Below are 27971 nucleotides of genomic sequence, written 5' to 3' on the forward strand. Positions count from 1 at the left end.
GACTTCTAAGATGATGTCAAAAGAACTCAGAAGTCGGAGGGTGGGAAGGGATAGACTGGGATTTCAAAATTGTAGAATAGATAAACAAGACTATACTGTATAGCACAGGGAAATATACACAAGACTTTATGGTAGCTCACAGAGAAAAAAATGTGACAATGAGTGTGTATATGTCCATGTAGGAGTGGAAAATTGTGCTGAACACTGGAATTTGACACAACATTGTAAAATGATTATAAATCAATAAAAAATTTTGAAAAAAAAAAAAAAGAAAAAAGAACTCAGAAGTCAATCTGAAGAGGTTCTTCCACTAACAAAGGTGGGAAAGTTTAGGCAGCCATAAGGATACATGGATTGAAAAACACATCAAATATATACACTTACCTACTTTTCTTATATAAACTACTACAATTGGTTATCTAAGTGGTAAATAAGGGAAGTTTTATAGTAGTCTAGGTAATAAATGAAGAAGAAGTGAGGAAATATAACCATTTTGCAAATTGTAATCAGCTCATAGCATTGTTCATCAGCTGCTAACGTCAGGAAAAAAGAGAATCAGACGTAAACGCCTCCTGATGGAAGAACACAAACCAGCGGTGATGTCTGGATGAAAGAAATCAAACCTGAGTCTGATTGAGCTTCTTCATCCGACTACCAACTGCAGGAAATACAGACAGCAAAGGAATATTTTAACTACACCACAAAGATGCAATCTGCAAAGTTCATACCATGGAAAATTCTAAAAGAGAAACAACTTTTTTTTTTCTACAATAACAACAATAAGAACAACTATAACTTCGCAAAGGAAAACTGAGAGATGGAAGAGGAACCTGTAGATTCAAAGAGACTTAGAAGTTACCGCAACAAATCCCAACGTGGACCTTATTTGGATTCTGATTTAATTAACGTTTAAACGTTTCTAAGAAATGTATGTGATAAATGGAAATTTGAGTACTGTGAGTAGATAATGAGGATATTAGGACATTATTAAACATGTTTATATGTGATACGGTATTGTGGTTTTATTAAAATTAACTTTACATTTAAAATTAGTTTGGTTTGAGGGTAAAATTAATTATAAAAAGAGCTAAATTAGGTTAAATAAAGGAAAGAAACAGTTAAAATAGCTGATCGAATGTACTTTTACAGTTGTTTCAGTGATAGAAAAATGTACACATATATGTATGAGCTTTAAAGTCAGAAATCCACAAGTACAAAAGATAAAGGGAAAAAAAACAACAACAGAATTTTGGACTTGGAGACACAAGGCCCATGTGCATATGGGGTGTACCAAAAACGGGGAATTAAGGGAAAGCTTCCTTGGCCCATGCAGCTTGGAGAATGTCGGTTTTATCACTTTAATTTGCATTTCCCTAATCAAGAATGAAGTTGATCATCTTTGTTAGTGACCATTTAGTTTCTTTTTTTGTGATTTGGCTGCTTATATGTTTTGCATAGTTTTCTATTGGGTAGTTTGTTTTAAAATGTTCTGAATCCTTTATTGGTCATGAATGCTGCAGATACCTTCTCTGAGGCTGTCACATGTATTTTTCCTTTGTTTTTGATGTCTTCTGTCATACAGATATTTTTGATATTTATGTAGTCAAATCTATAGATATTTTCCTCTATGATTTATGGTTTTCATGCCTTGTTTAAGAAAACTTTCTCTTCTAAGGTCATAAGGGTTTTTCGTGTATTTTCTTCTAAAAGTTTTAAGGTTTTACCCTTCATATTTAAATCCTTGATCCATCTGGTACTCATTTTGGTGTAAGATTTGAAGAAGAGATTTAATAGCCTTTTAAAAAATGTGAATTATCCAATTGTCCCAAGACCATTTATTGAATCGCTCACAAATTTCCCATTCGTTCACATAGCTTTTTCTATCACATACCAAGTTCCCAAACACTCATTAATCTGGTTTTTTTTTTTTTTCATTCTGTTTCACTGTCACTGATCTATTTGTCCCTTTGCCTGTGGTTCCTTTTATCTAAACCTATGTTTGAATTCTTACAGCATCGAAATGAATCTTGATAGGCATTTGGGCAAGTAGAGAAGGCTTTATTTTTTTAAAGTAAAATCAAAACATATTATTAGAAGAGAAAGCAATTAGATTGAGAAGGGAGAAAAGGCCATGAAGTGCTCCATTTTAAATCATCTGTAATGGCTCATTGTCATTTTTAATCTTCAGAGGAGAATTAACAACATGATTTTTCTCAGCGTAGGATTTGTTCTGGAAGAAATTGAAATTTGTGTTACAACTAAAAGTGAACAGAGAGTTCATACTAGACAGGAAATTGCCCTTTTGAACCTAGTTGTTTATGTACAGGCTTAATTTTCATCCAAGTACTGATCAAATATTGGTAAGCTTTCGTAGGAAGTGAACACATTATGAGTAAATCATCTGGATGAGTTACTTAACTTTTTGTCTTAAGTACTTAAGTACAGCTTGCTACGATGAAGCATATACCAAAGCATGATTAGGAGAAATAAATGCATCTGGTTTTGAAAGAATTTCTAAATTAATAGAACTAATGACTTCCATTAGTGGTTCTCTTAAAAACTGTCTCACAAATAAAACTTGTCTCACAGATATGATCTCTATTTGAAAAAATAAATCACATTTATAAGCATAATTTTTAAATGATAGAGGCAGTTTTATGACACACCAACTGCAGTATGGAAGATCTGGAAAACTCACAGGGAACTATATTCAATAGCTTGTAATAGTCTATAATGAAAAAGAATATGAAAAGGAATATATCTATATATGTATAACTGAAACTCTATGCTGTATACCAGAAATTAACAGACTGTAAATTGACTATACTTCAATAAAAACAAATCAATTAATAAAAAGAAAATTGGAAAACTAAAGCCAAAAAATCACCGACAATTTCAGTGCCCTAACACAACATTTACTATTATTTTAATGAATTTCAGTATATATTTCACTTGAATATATTTTTATTAATAACTTCTTATTACATTATACATAGACATATATAAATAAATTATTACAGAGTGAACACATCCTCTAACACCACCCAGAGGAAGAGCGTTAACAGAATCCACGTGTCTTCCCCTCCCCACTTCCAACTGCTAATGTTTTCTTTCTTCTAAAGAGAATCAACTATCCTGCCTCCTAAAGCCATAGGTTAAGTTTGTCTGTGTTTTAAGTTTATGTAAATATAACTAAACAGTAACTTTTCTTTTGTCTTTGGCTTCTTTTATTCACTATTCTGTTTGTTTTATCCGTGTTGCTGCATGTAGAAATAGTTGGTTCATTTTAACTGCTATATGTTACTCTATTGCATGGCTAAACCACAATTTATTATAATCTTCATGGACATCTGGATTGTTTAAAGACTGGGGCTAATAAGAATAATGGTGCTGTAAATATTCTTATAGTTGTCTTTTACTGTACATGTCTCTTTATTTCTGTTGGATATGTATCTGGGGGTAGATATGACAGGTCATAGGCTATGCATATGTTTAACCTTAGCAGACAACGCAAAAGTTTCACAAAGTAGTTATACCCGTTTACTCTCAGCACGTAAGAGTTCCAGTTGCAACACATCCTCACCCAGCTCTTGCTATTATTGGTCCCTTTAATTTGAATCATCCTGATGGGTGAGAGTCATATCTGATTGTGGTTTTAATTTGCATTTCCCTGGTGATTAATGACGTTGAGCACCTTTTCATGTTTATTGGCCATTTGAATATCTTCATTTTGAAATCTTAAATCTCTTTCCAATTTTTCTGTCAGGTTTTCTTATTGATGTGTGGTTATTTTATATAAGCTGGTATATCTGTTACAAATACCCACTCCCAGCTTGCGGCTTGCTTTTACCCCTCTGTCTTAATGTTGTCTTTTGGCGAAGACAGGTTCCTAATTTTAATGTAAGCCATTTTATAAATGATTTCGTTTATGCTTAGTGCAATTTGTGTCCCATTCAAGAACACTTTCTTTAAGATAATGAAAACATTCTTCCAAGTTATTTTATTGAAACTTTATTGTTTCACCTTTCACCTAAAAGTTAGACTTCTAATCCACCTAGAATTAATTTTGTATATAATGAGGTAGAAGTCAATATTTACTTCTTCCTAAATTGTACTGTCCTAGGATCATTTATTGAAAATACTATTCTTTCCCCACAACTCTGCAGTACCGCTTTGGTGTAAATCAAGAATCTATTAACCGTGAGTCTGTTTTTTGGATTCTCTGTTCTCTTCAGTCTGTCTATTCTGTGCCAATGCTTCATTGTTTTAATTATTGTAGCTTTATCTTGGTATCCAAGTGTGCATATCCTCCAACTTTGTGTTGAAGATTTTCTTGGTTATTACAGAATTGCTCTTTGCATTGTTTCATACATTTTAGAATTGGCTCATCAATTTCCATGAAATAAAAAGTCATTGGATTTTCTGATAAGGGATTACACTGAATCTTTGGATTTCCTGGGAAAAAACAACTTTGCAATGTTGATTCTTCTAACCCATCAACATGGTGTATCTCTCCAATTATTTAGGTCTTCTTTAATTTCTCTCAAGAATATTTTATAGTTTTCTGTGTAAAAGTCTATCCTTTATTTATTCCTGGGTATTTGATGATTTTCTTGGTACTGCCTCATTATTAATATTCATTTTCTAATTGTTCTTCTATGGAAATATAATTGATTTATGCTATCGACCTTGTATCCAGAGACTTTGTAAAATTCTTTTATTAGTTGTAATAGCTTATCTCCAGTTTCTTTTGGATTTTTTTACATACACAATCATGGCATTTCTGCATTAATGTGTTCTATTTCTTTCTTTCCAACCTTTTTGCTTTTTCTTTCTTTTTCTTGCCTTACTGCACTAGTTACGGATTCAGGACTATGCTAAATAGAAGTTGTGAGAATGGCTTCCTTGCTTATTACAAATCTCAGGGAAAAAGCTTTGAACATTTCACAGTTAAGTTGGATGTTTGCTGTATGCTTTTGATAGATGTTTTTTATTATGTTAAGAAAATTCTCTTTCTCTTCTTAAAAATTGTGAGTGGGTATTGAATTTTACCAAATGTTTTTCTTTCACATCTATTGCAATGAACAACTGATCTTCTCCTATATTCTGCTAATATGGTAAAGTAATATGTTAATTTTCAAATGTTAAATCATTTTCGTATTCTTGGAACTACTCCAACTTGGTCATAACGTATTAGCCTTTTTATGTAACACTGGGTTTGTTTGCCCATGTTTTGTGTAGGATTTTGTATGTAATTCACCAGAGACATTCTGTGTTTTTTTTTTTTTTTTTAATGTGTTGTCAGTTTGGATGTGAAAGTTTGCTGACCTCATAAAACAAGTTGGGAAGTGTATATACCTTTTTTGTTGTCTGGAAGTGTTTGTAAGATGTTATCTCTTCTTCAAATGCTTCATAAAATTTACTGGTGAAACTAACGGGGCCTAGAATTTTCTTTGTGGGAAGGTTTTAAAATTACGAATTCAGCTTTTTTATTAGATGTAATACTATCCATTTTGTAAAATTGCATTTTATAGGAATTTGTTCATTTCATCTACATTTAAAATTTTATTGTCATAAAATTATTCTTAATAATCTCTTACTGCCTTTTTCATGTCCAAAGCGTCTGTACTGGTATCCTTTTCTTGTTTTTTAGCCTTGGTAATTTATGTCTTTTTTTAGCCAGCCTTGCTGAGATTCATTAATTTTATTCATTGTTTTAAAGAACCAACTTTGGCTCTGTTAATATTTTTCCATTCTGTGTTAGTTTTTATTTCTCTCAATTTTGCTCTTATCTTTACTACTTTATCCCTGCCAGTTGAGGGGGGAGGTGTTTAATTTGCTATACTTAAATTTTTTTTTAAGATGTTTACTCCAATAATTAACTCTCAGCTTTTCTTCATTTCTAACATATACTTTGAGGAAACTTTATGCTCTTTCCATAGCAGCTACCATTTTACATTCCTACCAACAATATGCAGAGGTCCAGTTTCTCCACATCCTTACCTACATTTGTTATTCTCTGAGCTTTTTTGGTAATAGCCATCCTGATGGGTGTGAAAAGTGGTGTCCCATTGTGGTTTTGATCTGCATTTGCCTAATGTGTAGTGATGTTAAGCCATTGTTGACCTTTTAAAGTTTCTGATACAAATCATAACATTTACTTCTCCCCAGGTGTGGAAGGACCGGAGAATACGTGCTCTCCATTTCCCCCTCACTGCCTCATATACAGCTATCGTTATATAATTTAATTCTAGATGTATTTTTAAATCCCCTAAGGCATTATTATGGTTTCACAAAGTCGCTATTGATTTATTTTCCTGAAAATGTGCTCTGTGCCACATTGGCTGTTTGTTCTCATCTCCGTTTCCCTCTGTTCCCCTGCTCTGCTCTGTATCACATGGAATCACATTTCCCAGGCTCCTTTGCTAACTGCTCCCGTTAGGTTCACCTGAAAGGGGACACTGGCAAAAGACTGGAAGATAGGGGGAAGGGAGAAGTCAAGGGGTTCTTCTTTTTCAGTGCGCTTCAGGCTATGTCTCCAGCAGTCACTGTGCCTTTTCAATGGCTGCAGCCCCTATGGGACGACCCTCTCCTTGGGGTCCTAGCATCCACTGGGCACCCCATATTGTGGCTGCCTCCCCCTGCTCTGCGGCCCTGCCTTCTAGGCTCTGATGAGAGCGCTCATCCCACTGCCCCTGCTGGTACTGGGTTGCCACCGTGTCCCTGTGAGGCGTCTCTGCCTTCATCACAAACATAACCAAGTCTTTGTGTTAAAACCCCTTTGTTCATAGACCTTAGAATGGTTTCCGTTTCCTGACTGGGCCTTGTTATACTCTACAAAATTCATTTTCTCACCGAGGTATCGCATGAAGAAGTTACATAGCTATTCTGAAAAGAGTTCCAATAAAAGGAATGCAATAAGGTGTGTGTTAATTGTAATTCTGGAGCATGTGTGGGTTGATTTTTGTTCTGTTATAAACCTTGGAAGCCCCAGATCAATGTTTGCCAAATAGGAAAAAATACATTGGTATTTAGGGGAAGGAAATGTTATTTTTAAGACTCTAAGCTACATATTTAAAACAATAGAATGCTTAAAAAAAGAAAATGTTAAGAATATATAAAAATAAGCCGGTTTCCTCTGAAATACTGCAAATCATTATTTCCTCTATGAAAAAAAATTCAGTCAGTACCTGGTTGGAAGATAAAAATATTCAATTATGTTTTTCAAAACAAATTTAAATTAATTGCTTTAAATTTTTTAATTTAAGTTAAATAATAAAAATATATGGGGCACTCACTATGTACTAGGTAAGTATTATGAAGCATACAAACACTAATAATACAAAAATAATTTAAAATTCAAAGTACAGGAAGAAAAAATGTACGTATCTGAAGATGTGTAAGTCCACGTACTAGCTCTCTATTCACTTAAGTTAAATTTAACTACCTTTTATATAATACTTTTTCTGCTTATCATTGAATCAGAATGAAGCTTTAACATTAGGTTTCTAGCGATATAGTGCTAATTTCATCTTCTTCCATTTTCCCTTTTAGTCGCCCATTCCTGCTGTACTGGACTTACCGCTACCCCTTGAACAAGCGAAGCATGTAGCAGGGGCAATGGAAGATAGTACACAAAATACAAAAATAATACATAAAAATATTAAAATTTATTACTGATGATGGGTGCCAGGAGAAGGGAGTTACAGATACGGAAAAGGAGTAAGCTAGAATGAACACCGTATTGGGTTGGAATTAGAAGTATCGGTGTGCGGCTCATGGATTTCAATGTATATAGATGGGCATAGAAATAAATATAGGTATAAGATACCTGTACTCCCTGATTCTGGCCTAGAGCAACACCCCTCCCCCTCGCCCAACAGCAATAAGCACGCCAACTGCGCAAGTTGGCTTCTACATGCCACTCTCCACTAAAAGGAGTCAGGGCTCCTTATAAGAATGGCTGACTCTGGAGTTGATGCAGGGAAAGTGAAAGGTGAACTTGGAATATTTTATTGTGCCAGACAGAAAAGAAATGCTTAACGGATGATGGGGACATGTCAAAAGGACACAGAGTTCCCACTGGCCAAAATGGGGACTATTTGAACAACAAGGTACTGCTTGTAACAGGTTATGAATCCATGAGTCCATGTTAACATAAATTAATACATTGAAGGTTTGGTGAAACTTTACAAAGTTTCAAAGTACTGCTTTACAAAATACTTATCAATGGGGAAGGGGAAAAGAGTAACTATAAAATGGAGAAGTTTGGCAAACATCACTTTAATTAATTGATCAGATGGAACAAATCAAAATTCTGTACACCTCGATTAGATGGAATAAGAAGAACAGAGCAGAATAATGTTCCCTACAAAGGAACAATACCTGAACTCACAAGGAAATCTCAGACAAATCCAAGTTGAAGGACATCACACAAAAGAACTGAAAAAAAAATTGTCATGAAAGTCAAGGAAAGACTAGGAACTGTTTGAGTCTAAGAAACACCACAAGTAAATGTAATAGATAATTCTGACTGACTCTGTTTCCTGTAAAGGAGATCATAAGTGTTTGTTTCCTGATTGTGATGGTTGCATTGTGGTTATGAGTTTACAAAACATTCCTATTGTTAGGGCATCAAGTCAGCAACTTAACTCTCAGATGATTTGGGAAAAAGTTCTTTGCTGTGTATTTGCAACTTTTCTCTAAGTTTGAGATGATATCAAAATAATATGATGTATATGAAGAAAAGGAAGGTAACGCTCTCACAATTCTCTGGGTTAGAGATTGAGGCAAGACTCAGCTGGGCAGTTTTTGTGCTCCATGTAGCAAAGGTTGGGGTCACTCACTCAGCTGCATTCAGCTGTAGCTCTGGCTAGAAGTTCCAAGAAAGCTCCTCCCACTGGTTCCTCTGTGCTCCTCCACGTGGCCCCCTCTGTCTCTACATGGTGACTCATCATTCAGGAGTCTAGCCCAAGCTTCTTTCAGCCTGATGGCTGGATTCCCAGAGCAACAGAAGGAACAGCCAGACCTCTTAAAAGTGTCTTCACCTGGCTGGTGGTTGCATAGGTGTGTTCACTTTGTAAAAAATCAATCAGGCTGTATACTTAAGATTTTGTGCCCCTTTTAGTATGTAAGGATGTACTTCAACAAAAAAAAGTAAAAAATAAATTATGATTACTGTTTTCCTAATTGCACATCCTCCTTTCTTACCTTTCCAATTAACACCATGTGTTGTTAGGTAAATTCCTCCTGGGAGGAAGCTAAGATAATAACATAAGCACATGCATTCGATGACCTTACTTTCAAAACGTCTACTAAAACAGCCTAGCAAATATAAAATGGATATATTTTGTCTGACCCTGGAAAATAAATACCTATCTCACCTATATATCTCAAGACTCAAGGACTTTTCACCGAGCTGACGTAAGCAAGAAAGAGGAGCACCAACCTGTTGGCAGTTACTTCTAACCATGCTCTCTAGAGCAAGGTAGGGAGAATGGCTTCGACTCAGGTCCTTTTTGCTTGCTAGGAGAATTGACTTGTTCACAAATACTTATTAGCCTCCTGCCCTGGAGGAAGCCTCTTTATGAGTTTGCCCCCAGAGAAAGACGTGCCTAGTCCTGCTCTCAAAACTACTCAACAGAAAGGAAGCCTGCTTGAAGACATGCTCCAGGGAGATTGCAATCAGTGTGGCTAAAGACTCGGCTCCTGCTCAAAGGAAGCAACCTAAGAAAAAAGAAATGTATTTTAAACAAACTCAGTTAAGATAGATTGTAATTAAATGAGCACCAAATTATGGAACATTAATTGTGTGAACTAGATCTTGGTCAGCTATTTCATAATGGAGAACAAAAAGGCTGATGGAGATTATTAGAAAAAAGATAAAAACACAGAATGTAGATGTAAGTAATCTAATGTTGTTTTTAATGCGTTTCAGAGATCAAAACACGGAAGTGAAAAAAAAAAGAAAACAACAAAAATTTATAAGTAGATATGCAGCCAAGATCACTGAAAAAAAATGTATACCTAGATATATTCTGATAAAATTTACAAATTTCAAAGATAAAGAAATGTTGCATACATCCAGAAGGAAATATACTTTTCAACAAAGTAAAGATAATCAGACTGTATTATTCCAGATAGTCACAAAGATGGATGAAATATTGGAAACAAATTAAATGCTTCTTGATAGAATTTACAGGTTACTTTTTTGAAGGAATGACCACCTTCACAATATTTAGTCTCCCTGTATAGGAACATGATCCATCTTTCCATTGTCAGATTGTCTTTAGTGTCTTTGAGTAAAATTTTTAGTTTTTTCCATTTGGGTCTTGCTCATATTTAATAGATTTCATCTTTGACATTATATAGATTTTTGTGTATTTATTTGTTTTCTACTATATTCTTTTCATTACATTTTATAATGATTATTACTGGTACATACTGCTACAAATAATGACCATTTGTCTATCCCATTTCAAAATTTATACTTTATTTTTTATCTTATTGCAATGCTTAGTGCCTTCAGTACAATGTTGGTATTATCAGTCTTTGCTTTTTCCTGACTTGAATGGGATTGAACTAATGTTTCCCCATTAAGTATAATGTTTGCCATAGATTCTGGTAGGTCAGTCTTATCAAGATATATTCCTAGCTTGCTAAGTGGGTTTATAGATGTGAAAATTTTATTGAATTCTATTTTTTTTTGGTCATCTTTTAAGGTGATAACTTTTATTTACATTTAATCTGTTAATTAGTGAATTTCATGCTTAGATTCCATAAAGTTGATGCGTCTTTATATTCATGTGATAAATCTAATTAAGCAAAAGTACTGTCAATATACTGCAGGATCTAATTTTCTAGTATTTATTTAGCATTTTTACATCTTTGTTTATTAGTGAGGCTGCCTATAATTTTTTTTGATGTGCTATAATTGTATTTTAGAACAAAACCACGGTTATGTCTGATTCATGAATGTGTTGGAAAGATTTTTTTAAAACACATTTTCCTAAATAGTTTCTACAACATAAAACTTATTGAAACTAATGAAGAAGTTGTATAAAACTGGTTAATTTTTTTAAAGTGGTTCTTTGACAGATCCAATTTCTTCTATTTTAATGTATTCATTGTTTCTACCCCTTCTTGAGTCAGAAGTAACATTTATGTTTTCCTAGAAAATCATCCATTTCAAATTGTCAAATTAATTTTGCATAGTACTTAATAATATTATCTAAGAATGTCTAGTCTTGCTATATGCATTTGTATCCCTTTCTTGCTTTGAATGATGTTTAGTGATTTCTTCTCATTTTTTTCTTGGTTAGTCTTACCAAAGGTTTTTCTATTTTACTGATACATTCAATAAAGCAGTTTTTGGTTTTCTCAATTAAGATTGCATTTTTGTATTTGGTTTGGTTCATATTTATCAGCTCATTTCTTTATTCTATTAATTATTTGGGGGTTTTGTTACGCTTTCCTCTAACTTCTTGAGTGGAATATTTACTTCCTGTATTTAATTTTTAATTTTTAAAATTTACATCAAAATAATGTATACAAATAGATGAATTATCAAGTGGAGCTAAAGGCTTACGTCAGGAAGTAGTCTCTCCTCTTTCTGCTGCCAAACATAACTCCTGAGGGACAGCCATTTTCAAATCTTTTAGCTCTATTTTCTGCTTTTTATCTCCATCTTTTAAAAATTATACCTATGTTGCTGTTTCTTGATTTATCACTTTTAGACAGAACCTATAGATCACCTGCTATGATAGTCGAGGATTTACCTCTGTACTTTCTTTCTTCCATTCTCAAAAAACTTGCTAAAGCATCAGCCAACATGTATATTCATCTGATTATGTAAATATTGTTCACTGTTGGACCAAATAATATACTTTGATCTTTTCTGTACATCCTTCTGGTTTTCCTGCAAAATAATTGCCTTTTTTTTATTTGCTTAATTTTTTCTCTCTTTTTTTTTTAATTGAAGTATAATCAGTTACAATGTTTGAATTTCTGGTGTGCAGCATCATATCCCAGTCACACATATATATACATATATTCATTTTCATTAAAGTTTATTACAAGATATTGATTATGCTTCCCTGTGCTATTATGTTTGTTTTTTCTGTACCCAGCTCTAATTTTTTCCAAGTGTTCCTACCATTTATTTTTCCAATAAACCTAGCAATAATTTTTCCAAATGCTCAATGACATCAGATAATCTATGAGTTCCATTTTTATTTTGCTGGATACCGTTGTCCCAAAGTCCACCATCCTCCTGATTCTAATATGAACTGATTGCCCTCTAGGCCTGGTGTGTAGTTGTTAAGATGGAACATTTCTTTATCATCCTCCAGTGGCAGATCCCCTGTTTTCTAGTTCCCATGTGTATTGCTGTAGATTCTTAATAGTCTAGAGGATATTATCCAGCTAGTTTAAGCCCAAAGAAATTTGTTTGACTTATATACTCATTGAAAGAGCTAAAAAAAGAATCTCTAGACTGAACTTCTAGGACGTCTCCCAAAGTCACATCGTGGAACTAGGAAGTGGCTGACTCTGTCATGATCAGGAAGTTGCTGAATCAGGAAGCTGCCTCCACAATGGCTGGCACCAGACACAGGCCACCCCTGCCACATCAAAGTTGCTGAATCTAAAAGCCTCCTATTAAGACAGGAGGATCCCTGGGAATCAGTACGCCACAGCTGCCAGCTCTAGAACCGTATCTCCTCTTCACGATCTATGTCAGTCTCTACCCTCACATAATTCACCTCCAAATCAAATTCTTTCAAAGTGTATCTGCCTGGTTCAATCCAAATAGTCTGAATCTGGAAGCCTGCCACTTGAATCTAAATTCTGGGATGAATAGCTTTCAGCTTTCCAATCTCTGCATTTCAGGAAGGCACTCTGGGATGAGGGTGAAGTAGATGTCGTGCAAACCATTCTACAGTATGAGCGACAGCCCTCTTGGCCACCCAACACCTATACACACCGTCTCCCCCATACTTAAACTTTCAACAAGCGTGTATTCCCACTGAACACTACACTTTGTACAAACGAAAACTTCCTCACCATCTCTCCCAAAAGGAGACCCAAAATCTTCTCAGTCACTGCACTCATCTCTGGGTGATGCTCTTTCTGCCTCTAGTTCAGTCACAATCCTCTCTTGAAAACATATGACAGGTGGACTGAATAAACTCACCACCACACCCTATAGAAAGTAGCAGAGGAAAGAAAAAGGGAAAAGCAAGCAGGAAAGAATCTGGATCCCCTCCAGACTGTTAAACTGCCGTACCAGCCCAGATCACCTACCAGGATTTTTATAGGAAAGAAAAATACATTTCATTTCTATTAGTTTTTTACCTTGTTTAAGCCTCTGTATTTTCAGCCTAACCTGTAATCTAACTTGTACAGCCATCAACAGTAGCAATCACTAAATCAGCCTTGATGAGAGAAAGTACATTTTGATGAGCCCATACGTAATCTCCATTATTGCCATCACGGGTACTTTGTACTTGAGTTCATTAAACATTCATTAGAGCGGCTGGAGAAAGAAATTGACTTATATCCAAAGAGCAGATCAGCTTGTCCTCCTGGTTATTTAGCACTTTCTCTAATGTGGGGTGGGACAGCGAGTTGGATGATCATTTACATGGAACACAAATATCCTTGCATTCTGAATCTAGGCTGAGAGGTTCCTATGTATAGCTTAGCCACGTCTCCTTGTGATCATTTCTCCCAGTGAGCATTCTTTCCCGTCCCTGACCATTCATCCAGACTACTGGAGAGTGCCATAAATCATGTTGCTTTTAACCTTTGGCTACCCATCCTTCCAGGCAAAGCAGAGAACCCATATGGTAGCTTAAAGTTCTTCCACCACGAGGGGAATTATCTTTCTGGGCCACTTCTGGATGGAGTTCTAATTCCTTTTTTTTTTTTTTTTTTTTTGGTGAATTTATAAAATTATTTTTGTTCTGCTTAACAGTGTTTTATTTTTAAATTTTCTTTTCTACTTTTTTCAGTTTTATTGAGATATAATGAACATACAGCCCTGTATAAGTTTAAGGTGTACAGCATAATAACTTGATGTACATATATGGTGAAATGATTACCACCATCTTAATTAGATACAAAAAAAAGAGAAAAACGTTTCTTCCTTGTGATAAGAACATTTAGGATTTACTTTCTTAGCAACTTTGAAATATACTACCCAGCAGTGTTGACTGTAGTCATCGTGTTGTACGTTACATCCTCAACCTTTTACCTTATAACTGAAATATTGTACCTTTTGACCACTTTCATCCATTACTCCTCCCACCCCCACCCCGTCCCCAACTTGGAGTTCTAATTCTATGACAATCTGCTTCTTGCCAGTACAAGCATATATTCCTAAAACATCTGCAGGTCAGGCTTGAATTTTTCATCCTGTTACTCGATGATACTGGATTTCCATGAGGCCATGTGTGTGGGTTCAAGGAGAGGAGCCGGTGTATAGTATAAGTGTGATGGAAGAATGAACCACCTGTTCACACGACTCACCTGTCCTTTAAGGACCTGCTTCAAACCAAACTCAACTTGCCGCTTGCACTTAATGATGGAGTGCACTGATTAGGCCCAAATTTTCACTGCGATGGATTAGATAAGAAAACACCCAGTTTGTGATGAGTAATGAGGCTAATTAATCATTTAGTGTCTTATGGTCAGGAGTATAATCTTGATCAGGACCCAACAACAAATTAAGAGATATATCAGAAGGAGAGCAGTTATTTGCTGAAGAGAGAATGTCTTTGTGTTAAAATCCAAAAGAGCTTTAATATAATTCTGTTTGGACATGCCACAGGTTTCTGCATAGCATTCCAAGTTAGTCACAGATAGGTCAGTTGCCATTGTATTTTCTGGGTCTCAGGGACCAGGTACTTGCATTGAAGCCTAGAGCAGTGACATTCTTCTCTTACTCTAGGCCTATTCCATGCCAGTGGCTTTATAGGTTACTCAGGGAAGGCCAGAGATGTACATATTATGGCACATATTACAGTACAGTTAATATGGCACATATTAACTCCAAATGCAAGTGTTGTTCCTTTTTCTCAAAGTAGAATTGCAAGGTGCACCATTGTATATTTCTTTTTGGAAGGAGTATCCCGATGTGTCTCAAACAATCAGAATCTCAGAAACTTTACTGAAGTGGCAGGACCACGCACTTTTATGGGACTTGTCTTCCACTCTTTGGCACACATGACATCTTCTTACCAAGATCGAGAAGCTGTATTACTGTCCACATTAGTGAAAGCAAGCTGTTTCTAGTGTTCTCAGCTTGTTGAGATAGAAAAAAAATACTCACTTATCAAATCAATAGCTACATACAAGATGTGGCACTTTGTTGAACTGACCTAGAAAAGAGCTCAAAGGTGCAACTGTATATTCTTTCTGATCGAGCTTATGAGTCCAGAACCTATTTGTCTTCTGCACAGGCCAATGTCAAGTTCAATGGAGACAAGGTGAGGACTAGTACTCTTGCTTGTTTCAAGTCTTTTAAACCTTTTCAAGACTGATTTCTGTGATTCTCCCAGAAATGCAGTGTCGATTTTGGTTTGCTGTTTTCATTGGGAATAGTGTTCTCTTTGACCTTTTCTACCACAATAGTTATTATTACTTGGACTTGGGGCCAATGCTAGACTTCTACCAACTACTGAGTATACAGTTCCAATTATACCCTCTGGAATAATGGAAGTAACCATAGGATGGGTTTGTAAATGTCAAGACCCACTGTTAAGATGGACTTGAGCCCCCCTGCACTTATGACCTGCCCCGTATAAGTCAAACTCAACTGAGTGACTCCGGTAACATTCCGGTTCCCAGGGATTCACGGCAGCTTGGAGCTACGTGTACAATAATACATGAGGAGTATTTCTATGTGTACAGTCATGTCAGTAAATGACACAGGGTCTTTGGGAAAAAATCTAGGAGCTCTGGGTTAGAAATTGACTCAGTATTACAGTGAGGGGTCATGACTATTGAAATGTCTCAAATTGGACTCTATATATCAGACCTAAAAGTTGTTGTTTGTTTGTTTGTTTGGTTGATTGGTTGGTTGGTTAGGTTGACTGGGTTGGTTGGGTTGGTTGGGTTTGCTTATACAGATCATATAGAACTTTAGTGTGCTGCCCAGCTATTTAGTCCTAAGGACTCCATGATCAGAAGATCCTTGAGGATAAAACAACTCTGACTGTCCCTCCAGCTTTGCTGCCTGTTGCGGTGACCATGCCCATTTTGTCTCTGCGGTTAAGTGTTGCTGATTAGCCTTTGCATTCCAGGTTCCCATCATCTCCATTGAAATTAAGGATCCCATTCAAATGGCAGCATCTCTTTCCTTCATTCCCAGCCTACAAAGGACAGCCACTTCAATACATTTAAAGAAGAATCTCATTCCTTTCACCATTAACCTTTTTATGCCCAAGTAAAGGAAATACCTCTTGAGATATCCTGAGAGGATACAGGGAATTGCTGAGTTGGTCACACGTGATCAATCCACTCCAAAATCCCTATATCTCTGAGTGTTTAGACTTGTTCTTCTCTATCAGTGATAGTCCCGGGGATGCAACCACCTCCTGAGGGAATTTTGGAAATCTGTAGGACCATTGGTTATCACAGTGACTGGACATGCTGCTAGCTTTTGTTGGCAGGGGCCAGGAATAGTAAGTGTACTACAAGTCATGGGATAGACTCACTCAGCAAAGAATTGCCCTGCATCATAACAACAACGGTCTTACAGTGTTACTGTATGTAAAAACTCTGTTTATAATAATCTGAGCCTGAAACCTAACACCATCTAATATATCAATGCAAAATGCTTTCGTGAGGCTTTCATGTATACTAAACTTTCTGGAAAGCAAGAATCATGTAAATAAAGCTATTAATATATTGTTTTGTTCATAATTTCACCAAAACTCGTTTCATCATCGTGGAAAAATTGTATCCCTGACTGTAGTACCGCCTGTGAACTTTTGTCTTCAAAACTGCACGTCTGTAACAGCCCTTGGGGCTGTCACACCCAAGTAATTCCACGTATAGATTTAGACATATGACTGCTCTGTTGCCGTGTCTTCTAGCAGAGGTGTGCTTAAGCACTCACACATTGAAACAATAATACTTTCCTTTTATTTCTTTGTGTTAGTTGGAATATTATGTTGATTTAAAAATAATATGTATAAGTAGGTTATATTAACTATGAATTTCATCTGAGAACAAAGGGAATATTATAGAAAATTATCATAAAAAAGGGGCATGAGTTCAAAGAGGGCTGAGAATCACTGTTTCATGTAATACCAAGGAATTTCTGTTATCTTAACTCAGCATAGAATACCATTAACTCAAAGCCAAGAATTAGGACTATTCTTAGATGCTTGAGTTAGCTCACTGAATCCAGAATGTCTCATGGATACTGCCAAGTGATAAATTCAGCCCAATGTAAAATTATATTCCTGCTTCCTAATCGATCATCCTTAGAATTCATTACCTCACGTATTCACTGTCCAGGATTTGGACAACATAAATGAGCAGTTAGAAGCAGCCAGCGTGACTGACAATTTTTGACTCCTTGGACCGCCCCGCTCCTACCCGACCCTTCGCCTACTTTAGATCTGTTGCAGCGGACATGGCATCCGTAGGTCTTGCCTTCGACAGCCGCTGCCTTCAGAATTATCACAGGTGGTAGTGTTTTATCACTGGTGCTTGGACTACCAACGTCCCATCTTTTTCTCATTATGGTTTTCTGATATTGTTTCATAGAAGATACGTCTTCTTGCATTTTATGGAAGAGGCCAAAACCAGAAATTTTCTTCTGAATAATGTTCTAGATAATTTCAGAATTACGTTTTACCCCTAACCCCCGCACTGGATTGTCAGTCGAGAAATATTTTATGGAGAATCTATTGTGTGCTAGGTATTAGGTTGGTGTCAGAACTGTAAGACTGGCATTGTCTCTACATGTTAGAGATACTGTTCACGTCCTAAGTTCTGCAGGAATTTTTCATGGTCCATATTTAGTTTTTTACCTCTTTCCTCATTTCTCTACGAGGTGAAATCTTTCCAGACTTTATATTTGTCTTTTTCAAGATCAGTGACGGTTGCACGGACCCTTTTACGTGATTCTGGATTATGCCTGAGTGTCTGCTAATTTAATCCAAAGAGCACGTGTCTGCTGCATGCAAAGCACTGTGTTAGGAGGTGTGGCTAATAACAGAGTCATAGCTAGCACTTACTGAGTGCTTAATAAGTGCAGTTACTTTTGTTTATATTGAAGTCTAGTCAGTTTACAGTGTGGTGTCAATTTCCGGTGTACAGCATACTGTTTTGGTCCTATGTCTACATACATATATTCATTTTCATATTCTTTTTCGTTATAGGTTACTACAAGATACTGAATATAGTTCCCTGTGCTATACAGAAGAAATTTGTTGTTTATCAACTTATATATAATAGTTAGTATCTGCACGTCTCAAACTCCCAATTTATCCCTTTCCAACCCCTTCCCCCCTGGTAACCATAAGTTTGTTTCCTACGGCTGTGATTCGATTTCTGTTTTGTAAATAAGTTCGGATGTGTCTTTTTTTTAATTTTTAGTTTCCACATATGAGCGATATCATATGGTATTTTTCCTTCTCTTTCTGGCTTCAATTACTTTTTGGTACTCTGCATGCATAACATGTTTAGTCCTCAACCATTCTATGAAGTTTTGCTATTATTACTCCATTTTATGGATGAAGAAACAGAGGCATTAAGAGGTTCAGAAGTTTGCTCAAAGTCACACACCAGTAATTAAATACAGGAGGTCCACATCCAGGGCCAACTCTCTTAACCATTTCCTTATGACAAATAAGACACTAGGCTGAAAAAATATGACTTGCTTCAAAAAACTCGCCACCAAGTAGAAGCTTTAAAAATTACTGTAACTTGTTATTAGGTGAAAAAGGAGTCCATCAAGATTCTTGAAGTTTTTTAGAACAGCTGGCTCAGGTAACTTTTCTGTCGATTATTTTTCTCTTTCACTTTTTTTCCCCTCTAGTGACTCACTTGACTATTCATGAAATTGTACTTCACTATGTTGACCCTTTGCTCTTATCATTTATCTTCCCTATTAAAATGATTCCTTGAAGGTAGGAACCACATGTTATCTATCTTTTTATCCTCAGCACCTAATACATAACAGAAGATCGCTAAATATCAGGACTAAGTAAATAATTATATTCAAAATAAGTAGCAGTACTTATCCATCCTTAGTATTTACAAATACATTTCACCTAAGGGCACAACAGTGTCTTAACACCTTTGATTGAGTAAGTTTTAGTCACATTCTCATAGGGGAGCTGAACCTTATTATCCAGTTTCACGATCAAGGGCTTAATTGTCAAAAGGTCAAGTGGCTTATCACAAGTTACAAAGTCAGTAGAGGAAAAAACAGCACCTAAGTGTTTCTTTTCTTATAAAAAGAAAAATTCCCCCAAGTTAAATGAATACACATAACAACACACACACACACAAAAGCCCCAACAAAAACATAACAAAGATATTTTATCAAAACCAAGCACTATTTAAACACAAAACATTCACTTATATTAACTTTGTATGAGTAAGTTATTTTGAAAAGCAACTATAAAAATTATGTTCCAAAACTCCTTTCCACGCTATTTTTGTTTTCTACACATTATTTTAGTAATCTGGGCTATATCCTCCCATGAGATCTCCAGGGCGGATATGAGATAAGCCACAGATGAGTTAACTTGTTTTGGCTTCAATAAGGAAATGTGGTTGCTCCAGATGCTTCCATGCTCCCAGCACATCGGCTCTAGCAGGCCATAGAAACCGGGATAAGACTCAAAGAGGGCTGGTTTTAGCTAATAACAAAGGCTGCTGCTTCAGTGTTTCGTAGACAGCATTTTTTTTTTTTCAAGAAAAATGTTATTGCAACATAGTTATAGAACAATTCTTGGTAAACAAACTCCAGCAAAGGATGATTCGAGGGTCTTGAATCTCTAACTGCAGAAAGTTATTTTTATTCTTACATCTGTTCCAATGACTGTTTTCCCTACCTCGGTTCATGGCTTTACAGTCCCTTGAACAGACCAAGCTGGACACCTCAAATTTTCTGTCCCTGTTCATTCTCCCTCACCCTCACATGTCAGTGGTTTTCCAAGTCCCACCCACTTTATCTTCTAAGTAGGTATAGCTCTTCATCTCTCTCGTGGACTGTGTGGCCGTCTCCTAGATGGTGTTCCTGCCTCCAGTCTCTCCTCTTTCCAGTTCTTTTTCCTCACCAATCTGATAAAGTTATTTACTTACCTAAAAACTACGAATGGCTCACCCTTGCCTGCAGACCAGAATCCAACCTCCTTGGTGTGATATTCAAGCCTTCCCCAATCTTTATAATCACCTGATCTTCTTCTACTTCCCTGAAACCCTCTACCCCAGCTACGAGCTTCTTCTTGCCATTCCCCAGACATCTGCAGTGTCTCAGGCTCTCTCATGCACACGATGTTCCCTTAGCCTGCAAAGCCCTTCCTCTGTGTTCATCACGAGGCTGACTCCTGGACTCCCTTCAAATCCCCACTTAAATGTGGCCTCCCTGGGAAGGATTTCTTGACTCTCCCATATAATTATTTAATCACTCTCACTTCAAACTTTTGCTTCTCACTGAGTAATCTTTGGATGCCTCACATTTTCCAGCTCCCTGCTAGTGAGGTGGGGCCATGTGACTTCTTCTGGTCAAAGAGCCATGAGTGGAAGTCAGATGTGCCACTTCTGGTCCAAAACACTTAAGAGTTGGTACATGACCTTCCAACACTCTCTTCTCCTGTTGGCAGCTATGGGGGTCTTGTGATGAGATGGCAGAACCACAAGACGGAAATGGCCTAAACACACCACGTGGGCGGAGCACTCTGGAACGTCCTTTGAAACTGCATTAGAGTTCACATAAGCAAGAAATAAAGTGTTGATTAAGTCACCGAGCTTTAGAGTTTATTCGTTACCGTGTGTAATCTCATGTATCCTGACTATTTCAACATTCTGTGTCTCTATTTAGCCTTTTATTATGTTGAATACAATAATGTGTTCATTATTTTTCTCTTATATTGTGAACCCTCAAGGTCAGACATTATGCCTTATTTTGCATCTAACACAGTGTTATGACCAAAACTGAACTTGTTGAAAATTGAACTCAGCATTTCAAACTTTACCCGCAAATCTGCTCTTCTTCTAGCATTCATATCCCATTAAAATCTCCATTAACCCAGTCACTCAACCAAGAATCTGGAGGTATATTTCCTATTGTCTTCTTAATCTTCTAAAGTCAAGAAATACTCAGGAGGTATTTATTCTACCTCATATGTATGTCTTGAGTTTGCCATGTGTCTCCATCCCCTTATCCATCATTATCTGTCTCCTGTTGGGATAATAGCCACCAACATTCTAAATGACTGTCTTCCATTTGTGATTCATTTTTCATCTGCAATGAGAGAAATCTGCTTTAAAATTTACAGGTATGATCATATTACCTCTATGCTTAAATAGTTTCCAGTTATTTAATATTTACTATTCCCTTCAGTAACTTCCAGTTCTGCATTTATGTCATATCCCATCTTACTTTATTATAATTATTTACTAAAATTTTTGTCTTCCTTTTTTGGATGTTCTGAGACCCAGTTTCCAATGGTGGTAAGAGGGATAAATTCCCCACACCAACAAACAATTCTTGGACACCAGAAGCATGTGTTCAAGAATTCAACTCAATTCTGTCACTACCTACTAGGAGATACATCAGATTCTACAGGTTAAGGATGCAGTCCTACGAGGTTACCACCCCACTGCATATAAACTTCAGACACCAGTAGGCTATCACCTGTGGTTTTGACCAACCAGCCAGCTTGGAGGCTCCAATGACCCCCACTCCTTGGACTTCAGATTCCAGGCCCAAGTCCAGAAGTTACCTGTACTTATGGCCAACTGGCTATAAATCGGAGCTTCCCACGACCACCTCCTTGGGTTTGATTAATTATGCTGGAGTGGTTCCCAGAACTCAGAGGAGAATTTTACCTACTAGGTCACCAGTTTATTATAGAAGGATATAACTCATGAATAGCCAGCTGGAAGAGATGGAAGGAAGAGCCAGCTGGAAGAGATGAGGAGGGCAAAGTATGAGGAAAGAGTTGTGGGGCTTCCATGCCCTCTCCAGGTGCACCACTCTCACAGCACCTCCACATGTTCACCAACTGGGAAGCCCCTGAGCCCCTTCCTTTTGAGTTTTAATGGAGGCTTCATTACATAGATGTAATTGATGACATCATTGACTACTGGAGGTTAAACTCCGTATGCTTTCTCTCTCCCCTTCTGGGGGTGGTGATAGGGGCAGGGTGTGACTGTAAGTTCCAACCTTCTAATCACATGTTTGGCTTCACTGGCAACCAGCTGCCATCCTTAGGTGCTTTCCAAAAGCCACCTCATTAACATAACAAAAGACACTTTAATCGTTCTCAACACTTAAGAAATTCCAAGAGTTTCAGAGATTGTGAACCAGGAACTGTGGATGAAGACCAAAAATATATGAGAACTGTATTTTGATCATCTGAATGATAAATATATATATATATATATATATATATATATATATATATACACACATATTTCTTATAAATCACAAGATTGCGTCTCCCCTTGAATTTCAAATGTTTTCAGGGAATAGCTCTGGCTTGTCTGTTTATTACTATATTTCTAGTTGCTGATACACAACAGGCAGTAAAAAATATTTGTTGAATAAATGAACAAATGATTAATAGTTGGAAAGTAGTAGGTGCTCAGTAAGTGTTCCTTGAATAGATTAACAGCCAACGACTCAGATATACTCAAGCAAATATGAATTTCAATACATTCTGAAATATTCTATAGGTGTATATCTTAACTCTCAGTCCTTTTTCTCTTCTTTTATGTCAGTCCACAGCCTTTGCAGTCTTTAAAATTTGAATGCATGGGTCACTGATTCATTAATGGGGGAGAGGTTCTTTGAATATTAATTCTTATGCACATATGTATTTGAGTTACATATCACTTAAATTTTTGTGTTATTTTATAAATGTGTTTGAATAATTTTTACGGAATAATTTTTATATTTATGTACCCCATCTTCTTGACTGAACTATAAACTCACTGAAATTGAAACCATGAGCCTTGTTTGCTTTGAAACTCTTAAACTCCTCTCACACCCTTAACCCTCCTGGCGCTTGGCACTGTATTCTGCATAAGGGGATCACTTAGTAAGTCACAGTGATGGAAGGATCAGCAAGGGTGAGCCTACAAGAGTGAAAGATGGATGGGAGAAATGCTCAGAAGACAGAAGATTGGCATGGTGTTGTGTGTTGCTCTGATATGATTTCAAATCCACTTGTTTGATCTAGGAATGAAGTTGTTTTGTTCTAAGAGGGAAGTTGTTTACTTTGAGGAAGCTGTGTCGAGATGTCATCACGGACCATCGGTGGCTGTGGATAAGCATTCAGTGGCTCAACTACTGATAAACACTGCTAGGGGCTGATTGAGAAGAACATGTGGTTAGGGGACATTTCAGCTTTAAATTCCAAGGGATCTGACCTGCAACTCAAGAGTGTTCAGTCTGGACAAGGCAACCCTTTGCTGATCTATATAGCTCTCCGAAGACACTGAGGCATTGGCTCCTGCTTGGGCAAGGCCATTCTTTGCCAGGCAGTGGTGAAAACCCTGCAGCAGCCCCTCGGTGGTCACTGGCACCTTCCTGCTCTAGCAACATACTCTAGCAACGAGGGACTTCCACTTTGGCGCCTGCAGTTGGATGTCAGTTCCTGTTGGGCTAACGCAACTCTCCTGAGAACCAGCTTGTACAAAGGTGCACTTCGACTGAATTTGGATGGCACTGTTTTCATCCTCCCCTTGCCTGGGACAATAGTGTGATTAATCCATTACTGGTGGAGCAGGTTATTTCTTTATTGGTTTATTAAGAGTCATTATCCTGTATGCTCTTGGCTTGTGGAATTATTTTAATTCCCATGGTGAACCTGTGTTAAATAAATTATTGGCAAAGACAACCTTGGTCTCTGAGCATAGTTTGCTGCCCTAAAACAAAACAAATGGATTCATGGCTTTGTCTCAGGGTAAACATGAACTTTGGGGCTGGCATTTAGGGCTTGGGTCAAAGGTACCAGGTTCCTGGTGTTGGTTATCTTACTTTTGAGGGGCTTCATCCCAAGATGCATTTTTCCCAACTCAGTCAATCAGGCTTAATGGCCACATGATACGTGTAAGACACCTTAAAAAACAATAAACGTTGAAGAAAATTTAACTTCTCTAAGGTTCTTTTAAATTTATTGGAAACTTGCAATACCGAGGTAAACTGCATTTATTCATTAGAAATTAGTCGATATTAAGATCTAACTTCTCTTTACTTTTTTTTCTTATGATTTCCTTCCCATCTCTCATTGGTATCAATATTTAAAACAGAATCAAAGCCAGAAACCTTCGGCTTTTTCACATGATCTGGAATATAAAAGATGCATCTCCTGTGACTAGAATCAGGCACACAGGTGAATTTATTCTTTGTGCGTCACTGACCGTTGCCCCGCCCCTGCCTGTGCTAAGAGGGGCTCTTCCCTTGGCTGTTCTGCCACGGCAGTGGGAAACATTCTATTTTCTGTAGCTCCAGTGCTGCTGTGTAATTATATATCTCAGATGAGGGGATAAGACGGATCAGGATTGCAGCCTGATGACAATGATTCTTTCATGCACTCAATGGACATTGACATGATGCTTTTATAATGAGCTGTCTTAAGACGGAAGTTTCAGAATAAGAAATACTCCAGTATTTCAGGATAAAGTAAAGCTATCCTGTTACTTGAAATGATCCTATACACAAAATGAAAAAAATTATTACAGTTCTTAATTCTTACACTTGACTTCCTTGAAAATGCTCAGATGTTATACATGCTGAGTGAAGAAAGTCCGTTCTTACTAAAATCACCGAAATTAAACTTTACCTAAAGTCACAAGATTTGAGAGTTGAAACATACCTTAGAACTACAGGCATAAAGGACTTTGGCATCTTGTTGTGTCTGCTTGAGCTTAAATGAGTTCCTAAGGAGTTACTTTTGTTGGCATATTTTAGAGGTCAGTGAATATTAGATTGTGACAAACTTGGGCATATTAAGATATTCCTATTTTTAGGTTTCACAACTGATTAAGAAAAACAGCAGGCTCACCTTCAGTCCACAAAAAGAATCACACTTTCTGAGATACAGCAGGTTCACTTTGCATCGACTGAAACAAAGTGAAGGTAGTTTTTAACAAGTGGTCGTCAGCCCAGGCTGCTTTAACAAATACCAAAGACTAGGTGGCTTAAAGAACAGAAATTTATTTTCTGACAGTTTTGGATGCTTGGAACTCCAAGATCAGGGTGCTGGCCAACTAAGATTTTGGTAAGAGTTCTCTTCCTGGCTTGTAGTCAGGCATCTTCTCATTGTGTCTTCACGTGGCAGAGAGAGAGAGAGAGAAGGTGAGAGCACTTGCTCTCTGGTGTCTCTTTGCATTAAGGGCACGAATCTCATCAGACCAGGGCCCCACTATCATGATCACATCTAGCCCCGATGATCTCCCCAGAGCCCCAGCACCAAGTACTGTCACATTAGGAAGTAAGGCTTCACCATGTAAATGTTGTGGGGGGACGCAAACATTCAGTCTGTAATGATAATTTAATGGGTTTTTAAAAAATTTTCTTGAAGCACTTGGACTGTTGGGAGTTGCCATGGTGCCCATTTCCAGAGTGTGTTCTTTTTTTTGGCTTTTACTTCCCAAACTTTGCTTTAACCTTAGTTTTGTGACATACTCAGAATACTTTGGAAGTGGTTATTTTCTTTTTCTGCTTAGGAAGCCATGTGGAATGTTCTCACCTACTTGCCTTGTATAGTGATTGTTCTGTATTCCTGCTTTATAGCCTGGGGTACTTTCGTTGCTAAGAATGCAGTGATGTCACAGAGGTCCTTTCTATTCAGACTGTCCTTTCCACAACTCATTCTCAAATAAATGACCAATGCTTCCATTAGCACAAATATTCGGATGCTATTAAAAACAAAACAAGGGTTCCTTATGCCTAAAAAGTTCTACTGACGTGCATGTAAAACTGGACATCTAAAAGACCATCCATCTCTTTGAAAGAAAATGTCATTCTTGTATTCAGTGAATACTCTGATGTCAGATTACTTCCTGGAATGACTTTCCCATAAAATCATTTTGAGTCAGTATTAATTCTTGCTTTGGAAAGCATATCTTGTGTGGTTAACAAATGGGTATAGTGAACACATGCCATAGATCAAAAGTGAAAGGTTAGTAGAAAACTGTTTTTACTTCAGTCAAATATGATTGGATAAAGGATTGAAAACTCTATACCTAAAATTGCAGCATGCTAACACTTAAAAGCAAGTTAAGGACTTCCAAGTACTATATAATTTACTGGACAGTTAAAAAAACGTGATATGTGGGGATAGGATTGCTCAGCTTTGCTGTCATTAAGTTTACATGGATATTAGACCGATGATCCTGTCTTGGATGAACATGGATCCTTTCCCCTTCATGTAGACCCAATACCTAATAAGCCTTATCTCTGCAGCATATTTATGAAGTCCTTGAATGGCTTAACATTAAAGTTTAACTTTTAAACTTTAATAATTTAGGTTGCAGCCATGTAAAAAAATTACTTGTGTGCATAACTTAAGGCAAACTGAAGTTTCCTTTCCCTCAACTGCTATTATCTTTAAGTCATTTCTTTTGTTATAGAATTCAATCTAAGACTATGTTTATTTTTATGTAATTATATTTGTCCTAAATATTATTATTTGCAGGTAATTTCTATTGTGCCTACAAATTATATTTTTAAATTTTAAAAATTGGAAAGAACTTTTATTTTGAGTAAAGCATCCATTCAGAAATAAATGTCTCACCATCTGACATAATTATCAAGCCTGGGTGAATATTAATTTGATAATACAGTACATACAAACAGATGGGCTTGACAGCCTATGTCTTTGATAAGTCTGTATAGCCTGAGAGGTAGTATTATGCAGTAGTGAAAACAAAGACTCTGCAGCCAGACTGCCCGTGTTCAAATCTCAGCTCTGCCACTTACTAGCTGTGTGATCTTAGGTAAGTTACTGAACCTCCCTGTGCCTTTGTGTGCTCATCTATAAGATGGGATGATAATAAAACTCAGGCTTACTGTAAAGATTAAATGCATTAATATATACTGAGCACTTGAAATGTCACTACTGCCGAGAGAACTCCAAATAAGCATGTGTTATTTGTGTGCACAGTGCTCAGCAGCATCAGCTCCAGTGCCAGACATCCTGAGTTTAAATCCGGGCTCCTCCAGCAGCTGAATGACCTTGGACAAGTCACTTAACATTGCACTGCCTGAGTTTCTTCATCTGAAAATGAGGATAACAGATATGACGACTAATTGAACTAATAGAGCCAAAATGCTTAGAAAAGTGCCTGAGACATAGTAAAAACGCTGAGTAAATATTAACTATGGCTATTATTAACACAGAAGGCAGAGTAAATTATATTCATGCCTCCCAAATATCAAATGAAATATAGTATCAAATGAAAAGTGTTATATCCTCTTTCTCCAGGCTGGAGAATAACTTAAGGTCACATATTTTTAGTAGTAATATGATGCCAAACATCTATCCCACTTATTTTGAAAATGTCTTTCTCATCGATGGATGACTGGATAAAGAAGATGTGGTATATTTATACAATGGAATACCACTCAGCCATAAAAACCAACAACATAACGCCATTTGCAGCAACATGGATGCTCCTGGAGAATGTCATTCTAAGTGAAGTAAGCCAGAAAGAGAAAGAAAAATACCATATGAGATCGCTCATATGTGGAATCTAAAAAACAAAAACAAAAA

The 27971-nt window shown here is 36.8% G+C and overlaps 1 long non-coding RNA gene across 1 annotated transcript in view; it reads right to left on the reverse strand.

Moving 5' to 3' along the window:
• Nucleotides 1-2046: 2046 nt before the first annotated feature.
• The window catches only part of LOC105096229 (uncharacterized), a 38771-nt gene continuing 12846 nt past the window's right edge, over nucleotides 2047-27971 (reverse strand). Inside the window, exons 3-4 of the long non-coding RNA XR_010377573.1 lie at nucleotides 9449-9726; nucleotides 2047-2230 (exon numbers count right to left, since the gene is read on the reverse strand). This is a non-coding gene — a long non-coding RNA (uncharacterized LOC105096229). The remainder of the gene's footprint in view (nucleotides 2231-9448; nucleotides 9727-27971) is intronic.

Source organism: Camelus dromedarius, chromosome 23 (assembly GCF_036321535.1).
Source record: "Camelus dromedarius isolate mCamDro1 chromosome 23, mCamDro1.pat, whole genome shotgun sequence".
NCBI lineage: Eukaryota > Metazoa > Chordata > Mammalia > Artiodactyla > Camelidae > Camelus > Camelus dromedarius.